Below are 12,674 nucleotides of genomic sequence, written 5' to 3' on the forward strand. Positions count from 1 at the left end.
GGGGCCATCACCTTGTGCAGCATCTCCTCTCAGCTCCCACCTGTGTCTAACCAGTTTGGGATGGTCAAGTTCAAGGAGAGAAATGGGATAATTAAAAAATTCCAAGGCCATCTGCCACTTGTTCATTTTAATCACAACTTTTCAATATGCAGCAGGTGGCCGGAGACCAAGGTCTCTGCATGCCCATTCTTCAAGACCAAAGTAAACAATTTAGATTGTCCCTGAACTTTTCCTACTCACAGTTGTCAGCATCTCATGGGCTGTGCTTCTTGTCCCAGGGGATTCTCATCAGCGAACTTTCATCATTCAAGAAATTACTTCCAGCGTCCTGCACATGCAGGTGAGGCTTATGGTGTGAGTGGCACAGTATATGCACGGGCTGTGGCAGAGCCAGAGTGGCGCAATTTTGCGTGCATGCTGGTGAGCTTGTGGGAACAGGTAGGGAAACATCTTGTGCAGACAGCTGCTGCTACCTCAGCACCTTGCATTCAAATAGACAGAAATTCTCCTCTTATAATCATTGTGGGGATGTGAAAAGCCATATATGTAAGTGGTTGTAGGGTAGCAATGGAATCTATGAGTTGATGGTCATGGCACTATTACCACATCTTGTCCCTCTAGGCTGTTGCATTCAGGGATGGGAGGGGACCATGCATTGTGCTTATTTTGAATGCCTGGGCTGCATTACCCTGACACAGCACAAGTAACAAATTTGGGCTATGACTAAAACAGCAGAGAAGGCAGGGAATGGGCGGGCAGTTCCTGATGTAGGTAGTTGCTCTTTGGAAGTTTTCTCCCCCAGCTCACAACCTCAGGAGAATCTTTAAAAGGTACCACAGTCCTTGCAGTCAAGACAGTTGATGTACATTGCTTTCTGGAAGTTCGGAGATCAATGCCATTATTCCACTGGAACCACATGCATCCTCTCCCTTCCCTCACTTTGAGAGTGGAGAGAAATACGAAAAAGTAGATGCTAACCTGAGCCAGATCAGAAATGCTGGTAGGGTGTAACAGAAAGGGATGCTTTGAATCTTGAACAGGGAGGAGCAGGAGAAATGGGAATCCTGGGTCATGTCCTCACACAGTTTTTTTGTGGGAGGCAATGAGGACCCCTAATAACTTTGAAGGGGACCTGGCTTTTCAGAGTGCTCCTGAGTCAACAAGACAGAAAAAAGGAACTGAATTTCAAATAACTGCAGGTTTGTTGTGGGGCTTCCAAAGAAAAATTTCTTATAGCTCTTCATGAGAGATATAGTATGCCATGCTGTTCTAATTCACTATGATTTGTGTTTTCTTGCCTTTAGAAAAATATTCTTTTTTTTGTCTTTTTTGCTTTTTCTTTTTTTTAAACTTTATTTGGCCCTTATCATTCTTATACCTGCCAGCAATTGTACTGTCTATTTTTTTATTGTACTGTCTACTCTTTTATATGGGTCCGAATTATGGGTCATCTACCGCCACCACCTGCGACTCTTAGAACACTTCCATTAATGCTGCCTCCATACAATCCTAAACATCCACTGGTCAGACTATGTGACTAATACATCTGTTCTAGAACAGGCAGCAGCTGCAAGTATTGAGGCCATGTTGATGAGAACACAGCTGCGTTGGGCAGGACATGTCTCAAGGATGAAGGACCACCGCCTCCCTAAGATCGTGCTCTATGGTGAACTTGCCAATGGCTGCCGCAAGAGAGGAGCCCCAAAGAGGAGATACAAGGACTCCCTGAAACAACATCTCAGTCTTGGCCATATTGATCATCATCACAGGTCTGCTCTGGCCTCCAATCAGGAGGCTTGGAGACACACTCTCTTCAACGCTGCTGCTTCTTTTGAGAATGTACTCAGGATCACTCTAGAGGAGAAAACACAATGTAGAAAGAACCGTGTCTTGTCGATACCACCTAAGGAGTCTTTCTGCTGTGCCTTTTGCAACTGGACTTGTCTATCTTGCATTGGCTTTTTTAGACACCAGCAAGTGTGGGTAGAGTCCTTCCCGAATCTTCATTTGCGAAGCCTAGCCATGAATGAACCTGCCAGCAGATGGGATGCTTTCAATGCCCCGAGACAACCATCATTTAACACTGTTCCCAGGAAAGACTTTCAGCACATGTTGAAGAATAGAGCCACTTCACCAGGATCTTACTGCACCCTTTATGAATTTCCTGCCTGATAGCAGGAAGAAATCAAAATACTGATCACATTTGAATTCTTAAATTAATTAAAAAAAGGAAAAAGGGAGGTTTATCAAGAGGGGCTGCAACAAAAGCTAGGGCAGGTAAAGCAGAGAAGTTCAGCAGAAACAGAGGAAGAGTGTCAGTAAACAGACCAATCACAGTTTAGTACAAGATAGGAGGGCACATATGTATTTGAATCCTTATATAGGAAGTGAATTATGTCAGGGAGTTACAAAAGTTCTTGAAGTTTCCTGAGCCTTCTGATGGTATGGGCATGTATTAATCAATCCTTGGCTAACCACAGGATGATGTGGTTCAAGATATTACAGAATCACACAGAATCACAGAATCTGCTAGGTTAGTAAAGACCTCTGAAATCACCAAGTCCAACCTGTAACCTAACACCACCTTGTCAACTAGACCATGGCACCAAGTGCCACATCCAATCTTTTCATAAACACCTCCAGGGACAGTGACTCCAGCACCTCCTGGGGCAGCCCACTCCAACACCCAATCACCCTTTCTGTGAAGAACTTCTTGCTAATGTCCAACCTAAACCTCCCCTAGTGCCGCTTAAGAGTGTGTCCTCTTGTCCTATTGCCAATTACTTGGAGAAAAGACCAATACCCACTTGGCTACGATCTCTTTTCAGGAAGTTGTAGAGAGTAATAAGGTCTCCACTGAGCCTCCTCTTCTCCAGGCTAAATAGCCACAGTACCCTCAGCTGCTCCTCATAGGACTTGTGCTCCAGTCCCTTCACCAGCCTTGTTGCTCTTCTTTGGACATGCTCCAGCACCTCAGTGTCCTTCCTAAACTGAGAGGCCCAGAACTGGACACAGGGGAAGAATCACTGCCTTGGTCCTGCTGGCCACACTGTTCCTGGTCCAGGCCACGATGCCATTGGCCTTCTTGGCCACCTGGGCACACTGCTGGCTCACGTTCAGCTTCCTGTCAATCAGAACCCCCAGGTCCCTTTCTGCCTGTTTGCTCTCCAGCCACTCTGTCCCCAACCTGTAGTGCTCTATGGGGTTGTTGTGGCCAAAGTGCAGGACCCGGCACTTGGCCTTGTTGAACCTCATCCCTTTGGAATCAGACCATCTCTCCAATCTGTCCAGGTCCCTCTGAAGAGCTCTCCTACCCTCCAGCAGATCAACACTCCCCCCCAACTTGGTGTCATCTGCAAATCTCCTAATGGTAGATTTGATCCCCTCAACCAAATCATCAGTAAAGATATTAAGCAGAAGTGTGCCCAACACTGATCCAGGGGACACCACGAGTGACCAGCCGCCAACTGGATGTGGCACCGCTCACCACCACTCTCTGGGCCTGGCCCTCCAGCCAGTTCTTAACTGAGTGTGCCTGTCCAAGCTGTGGGCTGCCAGCCTTTCCAGGAGTATGTTATGGGAAAGAGTGTCAAAGTCTTTGCTGAAGTCCAGGTAGACTACATCCACAGCCTTCCCCTCATCCACCAGGCGGGTCACCTGATCATAAAAGGAGATCAAGTTGGTCAGACAGGACCTGCCCTTCCTAAATCTACACTGGCTGGACCTGATCCCCCATCCGTGATGTGGGTGCCATGTGGTGGCACTCAAGATGATCTTTTCCATAACCTTGCCAGGCACCGAGGTCAGGCTGACAGGCCTGTAGTTCCTTGGATCCTCCTTCTGGCCCTTCTTATGGGTATCACATTGGCCAACTTCCAGTCAGCTGGTACATCCTCAGTGAGCTAGGATTGATGATAAATGATGGAAAGCGGCTTGGTGAGCTCTTCCGCCAGCTCCCTCATCAGACTAGGATGGATCCTATCCAGTCCCACAGACTTGTGAGCATCTAAGTGGCTCCACAGGTCACTAACTGCTTCCTCCTAGATTACAGGGGGTCTATTTAGCAACCTGTCTCTATCTACCAGCTCAGGAGGCCAGTTGTCCTGAGGACAAGCCACCTTATTGTTGAAAACTGAGGCAAAGAAGGTGTTAAGTACCTCAGCCTTTTCCTCATCTTTGGGGATTATCCTCTCCCCCCCATCCAATTAAGAATGAATGTTTTCCTTGCCCTTCCTTTTGCTATAAAAGTATTTTTAAAAACACTTTTTATTATCCTTTACAGAAGTGGTCAGATTAAGTTCTAATTGAGCTTTCACCTTTCTAATTTCCTCTCTGCGTGACCTAACAACATCCTTAAACACTTGAGTTGCCTGCCGCTTTTTACTTCTTTTTTCCCCTGAGTTTCTGCAAAAGCTCCCTGTCCGTCCAGGCCAGTTGTCTTCCCTGCCGGTTCATCTTTCGGCACATAAGGACAGCTTGCTCCTACGCCTTCAGGATTTCTTTCTTGAAGTATGTCAATCCTTCCTAAACCCCTTTGTTTTTAAGGGCTGTTTCCCGAGGTACTCTCTGAATCAGCATCCTGAATCAATGAAGTCTCCCCCCTTGGAAGTCCAAGATAGAGGTTTTGTTGATGGCCCTCCTTGTTTCACTGAGTATTGAAAACTCTATCATTTCATGGTCGCTTTACCACAGATGGCCTCCAACCACCATATCTCCCACCAGCCCTTCTCTGTTTGTAAACAGCAGGTCTAGCAGAGCCTCACTTCTGGTACACTCATTCACCAGCTGCGACAAGAAGCTACTCTCCATGCACTCCAAGAACCTCCTCACTGGAGGGAGGAGGACTGCCTCTTGACCGCTGTGTTGAGTTCCCAGCAGACATCTGGCAGGCTAAAGTCTCCCAAGGACTGGTGATCTTGAAACATCTGCCAGCTGTTTATAGAATAACTCATCCACCTCATCATTCTGGTTGGGTGGTCTATACCAGACTCCCACCGGGATGTTAACCTTCCCCCTGATTTTTACCCAAAGGCACTCAAACTTATCATCACTAACCTCAAGTTCTATAGAGTCAAGAGATTCCCTAAGATACACAGCCACTCCTCCACCTCTTCTACTTGCCTGTCTCTTTTGAAGAGCATGTAGCCATCCATTAAAGCATTCCAGTCATGGGAGTCATCCCACCACGTTTCTCTGATAGCAACTATGTCATAGCTTTCCTGCTGTATGATGGCTTCCAGCTCCTCTTGTTTGTTACCCATAATGTGTGCATTGGTGTACATGCACTTCAGCTGGGCTGCTGATTTTACCCCTAACTCTGACTTACCACCCCTAGGCTCGTCTCTGGAGAGCCTGGTTTCACCTCCCTGCCCCTTCAATGAGATTTAAGAGTAAGCTTCCAATTTCATTATAGCTGAAAGAAATTTAGTTTGCACACACCAAAAGCACATAGAGGACCAAGCCAACACATGCAGACAGAAACAACTGAAGGGTTAACACTGAAACATAAAATAAAAATATTATTGCTATGATCAGTTAGGTCTGATTGCTAATGTGGTGATACTCTCCCTGAGAGATTTGAGTCATATTTTTAAATTTCCAGTGGGGGAAGAGGGACATTTCTGATTTCCTTATATGTAATCTGAATTTTAACCAAAATTTGGTGATTAAAACCTGCCAAAACCCTACCAAATTTTACTCTGGTTTCATAATATAATCAACTGAAATGTTTCATACAATGAAATTAGAAGGAATCACTGTAACTACCTACACTTGTCCCACTAATCACAGACCATAAACCTGTGTTAAGCTAAAGTATATTTTATATAGAACGGATTTCAATCATAAAACACTGAAAATGATCTCTCTAGTACTAAATTAACTGGAATTAGTCATTCTTTCTGTGAAAACTGTGTGCCTTTTTCAGTTGTATTTATAGGGGAGACAGAGTCACATTCAGTGCTGCAGTTCTTAAAGGCTCAGAATAAGGCTATTGACAGGCCCACTTCTATTACACTTTAGAACTACCATGCCACACACACACTTTTATGGCTGATCTGTGAATTTGCAGAACTTTTGAAAAAACTCAAATACATTTCACTATATACGCATGAATCAAATTTCATATACACGGGTCAGATGCACCCTGGACTTACTGGTATATGAACAGTTCAGGAATAGCAGATCCATGCATAAGTGGCAGGTATTTGTCTCAAGTACATGGTTCTTACTAAATCATGAAGATATCAATTCTACTGAGAACAGAACTGAACAGGATAAATAATGGACCATCATTAAGCTTCCCTTGTCATATGATTGACTGCATATAATCGTATGCCCAAAACCAGCCCCAAAATATCAAAGTTCAGGATGAAGTTTCTTAGCCCTCTACTCTTCTGAATTGGTTTTATACAGTGTAATAGGCTGTTAGTTCCTCATTCAATTCCATGTGCACACTGAAAATCAGATGCCTAAGTATGTTCAAGTCTGTGTACAATTTTAATCTCTCCACTTGGTCTGCACATGCCAGCTTCTATGTTCATATATTTGTTATCCAAAGTAGTATTCCTTTCACTAATCAGTACATTCCTAACAACCACTACAAGGCAATTATACAGTTATATTTCTTTGATGAGTCCTATCAGTAAAAAAAAGAATTCAGAGCTGACAGTAACAGAAAAGGAAGGATGAACAAAGACAACGAACAACGTACATGAAGTTTTAGAATCCCTTGTCTGAAGTTTACAACAGAAACCTTGAAATGCATTGCCACAATTCTAAAGTACAAAGTAATTTCTCATAAATTTCAGGTGATGTGACAAAATATAAGCAAAAAGGGAGTGCATAATATTTGCCTTAAATTTCAGAAATGTACAGTGAGCACTGAATATGCTCACCTGCAGTGAGCAAACCGATCTTATTTTGCAGATGGTCCAGCACTGGGCAAGGGGTTGACACAGATGACTTCCAAAAGTCCCTTCCACACTGAATAATTCTGTGTGACTGGTGAGAGATTTAAGTTCAAAGAATTCACTCATTTAACATAGAGATTCTGAAATTTAATAGACACTTAAATAAAGATGAAGAAAACTTTGAAATAAAGCAAACAAAGAATCCATACATTCATACAAAAAAACCCCCACAAAACACCAGACAAACAAACAAAAAACAAAACCAAAAAAGCAATCACATCTATTTTATTAAGATGGCTTGCCTTGTGGAGAATTTGGGTCTCCACATGCTTGAAAGTCTTTGACAAAAAGTAAAGATATTTAAAATTAAAAAATAAACCTCAGTTATATTTGACATTATATGGGCACATTTTCAGATATCATTTTTTAAACTAAATGTCCTAATCTCTGACATAAAAAACTAATCTCCCCCAGAAAAAAAAAAAACCACAAACAAAAACATAAAATTCACACACAAAAAAACCCCCACCTCCCCTCCAAAAAAAACCCAAACAAACAAAATCACAAAAACACAAAACCAAAACAGCCCCAAAGAAACCACAAACCAGAGAATCAGAGAAATCTGTAAACATAACCATATGAGGATGGGAAACGAACACATACTCTTCAGACATCCAAATTTAACCAAAAGTCTGTGCTTATTTTTGGAAATGTATGCAATTACTCTTTGAAAGAAAATATACACAAAAAATAGATGAAAATATTATACTGGATTATAAAATGCCCCATCTCAGAGCATTTTAAATTTAAAAGTTTGAAAAGTCTTGTAACTCAGCTTTTATGGTCTCATTTATATTGTCTTTACCTACCATTCAAATTACTTAAACCAAAGAAAGGTTTGAAGACATATTTTAATGCTTTATGTTTTTGCACTTAGGCAGTGAGCTACAGTAAAGTAAATAATGAAAAAATATTTTTAGAATAAAAATTGAAAAGCTGCTGAAGCCTAACTTGGCAGGAGAACACAGTATGACTTTAGTTAAGTGGTATATGCTCCTTCTAGAATCTAAAAGGAAGAAACAGTAAATGAAAATAAATGTTTTTACCCAAAATTCCAACATTTAAGTTGTTCCTATTCAAGGTATATGTTATCAAGTCAATGTTTCCTATATACATACAGCCATGAGGTGCTTGGTATATTTAGGATGTTTTCTGACTATGCCATTAGAGGATAAATAAAAACATGAATACATCATATTCTCATTGAGAGGAGTGTGGGGGGTAAGCTTTCTTAATATCTCACATTCATTCTCTCAAAAAATAATTAATCAGTCAAACAAATCAACCACCAAACAAATCCAAGAACCACGAAACATAGAGTTTGGTTCTTTTCAAAAGAAAGATACATAATGTTGAATTGAGTAAACTCATATCTGTACACAGACATCATGAGGCAGCTGTGCAGAGACTGAGTAAATTCCCACTGAAGTATTTATTAAGGATTCCTTTATCAAGACTCCAGCCACATAAAAGAAGGAGGAAAAGATGAAAGAGGAGTATTTCAGGAATCCAACTTGGTTTCCTAACTTGATACCTCAAATCCTACTTGATTACACCAGTGGTGCCCAACCATGCACCTGGCAAGCCACACAGCTCTTTGTGCCTCCAGAGAAGAGCTGCAGGCTTTTTCCCCCAGAAAGCTGCAGAAAAGGAGTTGTAGGAGGAAGTGGAGGGGGAACAGGTAATTAAGACTTTAATTGACAATCCTGGTCCTCAGGAGTAAGTGAGGAACAGTCCAGACAATTACAGTAACAGCAACCCACTACTGAGTGGACAACCACTTCACTCTGTCAGGATATCACAAAATAGTTTGGGTTGAAAGGGACCTCTGGAGATCATCTAATCCAAAGTGAAGATGTGTTGAATGGAACACAGGCATCCAAGAATGAGCCTCAAGGAAGCTGGAATTTCTTTCACTGGATGTTAGGAACTGCATGTGGTGGATTAAACACCTCTGTCTCATATTTTCAAGACCATGGAAGTCCATGATAACTGAATAAACTCTCATGTACATTATTCGGTGTAATACTTCCCATGCAGCCAGGGCTGCAAAGAGAGAAAAGGCTTAACAGGGTGACATATGCTTCAGCTTAGTAGCTGAACGTGCACTATGTACCTCTTTATTCAAAGGAATAAAAGGGAAGTTTTGTGTTCCTTGACAGAAAAAGGTTGACTTACCCAGTAGTAATAAAACTTAACTAAATCTATGCTTGACTGATCTTAGTCAACAAAAATAAGACACTTAAAATATGTTTCTTTTTCTTTAAATAAAAAAAAGAAAGCTCCATTGATACTGAACTTAGTACTTCTGCAGTACAAAATTTATCACTTTACCCCATATTCTGAATGTAAGTGAAGCAGTCCCTCAATGAAATATGCATTAAGTCATCATCATTTTACTGTTAACAAACACTGTTTCTTAGATTCATCATAAGCCACAGAGCAGACACTGTAATTCCCTTGCTCAGGGTGCACACAGTGCCCAAAACTTGCAAGGACCGCAACATATAGTGAACTTGTGTAGCACCTTACAACTAACCCAAACCCTCAGAGAGGTTCTGGAGGGGGAGCAAGATACTGACAAATTCCTACTTACCCTAAAATGCCTGTAGCACATACATGCCCCCTAGAAATAGACTTTTAGGCAATGTAGTAACTTTAGAACTCTTCTAATTTGAAACAAAACCTAAATACTTATTTAATAATAGTTTTGGACCTGAGTCCTTAGGTATCACTGCCACACACAATGACAGCCTACAAAGCAGTACACTGAAATTCTCCAGACACATTGCCTTCCTTGTCCACTGTGTATCTATTACACCATCTACTACAAATTCTATTACAGATTGATTGGTTCCTAGTTCAGTGTTTTCTCCAACCATTTGCATGGAGCCTAATCCAAAAAATGCTTAAATTCATGAAATTCCATCATGGACTTCAATGGTTTGGATCAGTATAGATGGTTGGAAAAGTGACTAACATAGATAAACCATCAACCTCCTGTCATTTTACTAACTCCAAAGAGAGGCATAAAAATCCCAAATGCATGTTATGTGACACCAGGGAGCATGCTGGATGTTATATGATCATTGCCTACAACATTACCAAAAATCATGAACTGGTTTCCCCTCTAAACACACATCATTTAGCTGCCAAAAAGCAGTGACTATTTAAAATTATCTGTTCTACAAAAGGGGGAATGAATGTGGTTCACTATTATAGCATTAAGATTTTTCAGGCTGTATGCAAAAATGTCACAGCAAATATATAGCCTTAGCTGCATTACGTCTCCATCAAGAGTGAACTCACTATTAGCTCAGTTAGGAATTCTGCAGCTCAGCTTAAACATCCAGACAAGTGAATGGACAAAAATTCCAACAAACAGCACAGGACATGGCCACCCTTGGTTGAGAGTTATATAAAGCTCCTTTTCAGGAGCTACTCCACTACCAACTAAATTGATAGTAATTTTCTTATATTAACTTTCCCCTGATTATACTGATAATCATATATGGACCAGGTATCGAAGTGTGTCCTCCACACTGACTTTCTCTAAAACAGCTTGAAATTTTTGTGGAACAAAACCCATAGAGCTACAGAGGTGGAAAATGAAAAAGTTGTCATCTTTCTTCTCACTGGACCCCACCCTATCTTCTGTTATCTAAATTTTCCAAGAGTCTTGGAATTATTTATCTTTTTTTAGTGAATGTTGTAACAAACACCTCTGCAATCTCATTTAGTCCAGGAATAATTTACCAGCTGGACTTCTTTCACTTGGGAAGCTCTAGGAATAAGACAAAAAGATACTTGGCTTGGGCCTGACAAAGACTCTTGATAAGCATTCATTTTGCTCACCTTGAAGGCCACCACCTTAGATGTGAATCTAATTTTAGTCCCTCACCTTTCTATCCATAACGGACTTTAAGAGCTTGTTTTCTGTTTCCTCTGATGTTTGATTTGTATATATCATGGTTGAGGACTCATTTCAAGTTACTTGTAATTTTGCTGCAGGAAAAAGAATTAGAAATCTAACTACCATACATTCTAGCCCGTTCACAGTGACATCAGCTTGAAAACTCATTTCATTGGACCATTCTGAATATTTTGCATTTACAAGCTATTTTTTTCCAAAACATTAAATAAATATAGTGGTTGATAAAACCAGATCTTACTGCAATTATGTCTCTTCAGATGTCCTCAGCAGGATCGCTCTTAGGCAACAGAGTGTAATTCCATAAGGAAAATCCTTCCTATTGTCTGAGTTGCATTACATGCATATTCCTCCTCCTAGTTAACTCCTTACCTGCCAGTCTCCCCTAAACTATGATATCACCTTTAACAGAAACATCCCGCACTCCTTCCACACAGGAGGAGTGGTCAACACAGTACCTTAGAAGGACTCATGCCAACTATTTGTTCTTTATGTCATCCCTCTGATCCCCCATCTCCTTTAACCACAACACAAAAAAAAAGAAGTTGGCTTCATGTTTTTTAGTCTGAAATTCCACAACTCCCAACTCCCATTACAGAAATGCATTTAAATACCACACAAGTACTACAGCAAGAGGCAGACAGCAAGATTTTGCATTTGCATCTCATCTCCCGGAGGGTGTAGGGGCTAGGGAGGGAATGCATAACTCAGAAATAGAAGGTTCAGTACCTAGTGTCTTTTATTTCGGCGTCTGCTATTTCACTTGATCAATAACAACCGCAGTCTCCACCGGCTTCGAGCGGGGACTCACACAGCCGAGCACTCCTGGACCATCTTCCCAGCAATGGTGACACAGGCGTTGCTCCGAGGAACCCCAAGCGCCCGCACCCGTCCTCCGTCAAGACTGGCTGCTTGGCATCTCAACATTTTCTTCGGTCACTTCGTCAGCAGCGAAGAGGAGAAGCATCCATGGGAAAAATGGCATATTACAAATTTTGCTTTGGGAAGCAGAGCTTGGCTCAGACCATTGTCGGGAGCAGGAGAGGGGGGAGCGGCTCTTAAAGCTCCAGCAGCCCCTTTCGAGCAACAGCATCTTTGCAGCTGGAGGCAAGCGATCACAGGGGGGAGGGGCCAGGGTGAAAGCATCTTCCTTTTATTTCTTATCTTTTGTTAAACTTAACTAAGCGGTATCAGGCTTCTTTTGTTCTTCGATACCTCCCAGGCTAATTATGTCTCTCCGCGTGACTGAAGTCCACACGCACGCACGATTGCCTGCATGATCAAAAAGCAAACTCGGTTTTCTGCTTTACGGAAATAAATCCTCTGCCCACGGCTCATCGCTGGCGGGCTGGCACATCGCTGCCTGGCTGACACCATTCAGAGCCCGCTCCCAGAGGTACGGAGCAGGAGCCTTGGCAGTGGGATCCGGGAGAGCCCTGGAGGGTCTCCCATGGCAGGCGCGCCGCCCCAGCCTGCGCGTCCCGGGCGGCTCCGCTCCTGGGGCAGAGCCCGCGCAGCCAAGCACCGCTGCCAGCCCCGCCAGGAGACGGGAATGCCGTCCCCCGCCGCTGCACTGATCACTCGGGGTGACTGTATCGAAAGGGGCATGAGAGCTCTACACTACTGTATTCTGTGATTTAAAGAGCTCAGGCGAATGCCACTACATCTCATCTAATCGTATAGTGTCATAAAACGTATCATCTGCTGTAATCCGACCATGACAAAGCATGGCTAAAACCTGAATCATAATCCGAATAGTCCAGGCGTGTAAT

At 42.4% G+C, this 12,674-nt stretch overlaps 1 protein-coding gene across 13 annotated transcripts in view; it reads right to left on the minus strand.

The window, feature by feature from the left end:
- PPFIA2 (PTPRF interacting protein alpha 2) overlaps nucleotides 1-11,968 on the minus strand; it is a 321,853-nt gene extending 309,885 nt beyond the window's left edge. For 3 of the 13 annotated variants that reach the window (XM_017804347.1, XM_017804348.1, XM_017804344.1), the window contains exon 1: nucleotides 11,632-11,960. The gene's annotated coding sequence lies outside the window, so the exon portion shown is untranslated. Of the gene's footprint in view, nucleotides 1-11,631 lie in introns of all 13 variants that reach the window. The other 10 variants (XM_017804352.1, XM_017804350.1, XM_017804346.1 and 7 more) reach the window with 6 other exon arrangements.
- Between the last annotated feature and the right edge of the window lie 706 nt (nucleotides 11,969-12,674).

This window comes from Lepidothrix coronata, unplaced genomic scaffold, assembly GCF_001604755.1.
Source record: "Lepidothrix coronata isolate B3197 unplaced genomic scaffold, Lepidothrix_coronata-1.0 Scaffold9, whole genome shotgun sequence".
Classification (NCBI taxonomy): domain Eukaryota; kingdom Metazoa; phylum Chordata; class Aves; order Passeriformes; family Pipridae; genus Lepidothrix; species Lepidothrix coronata.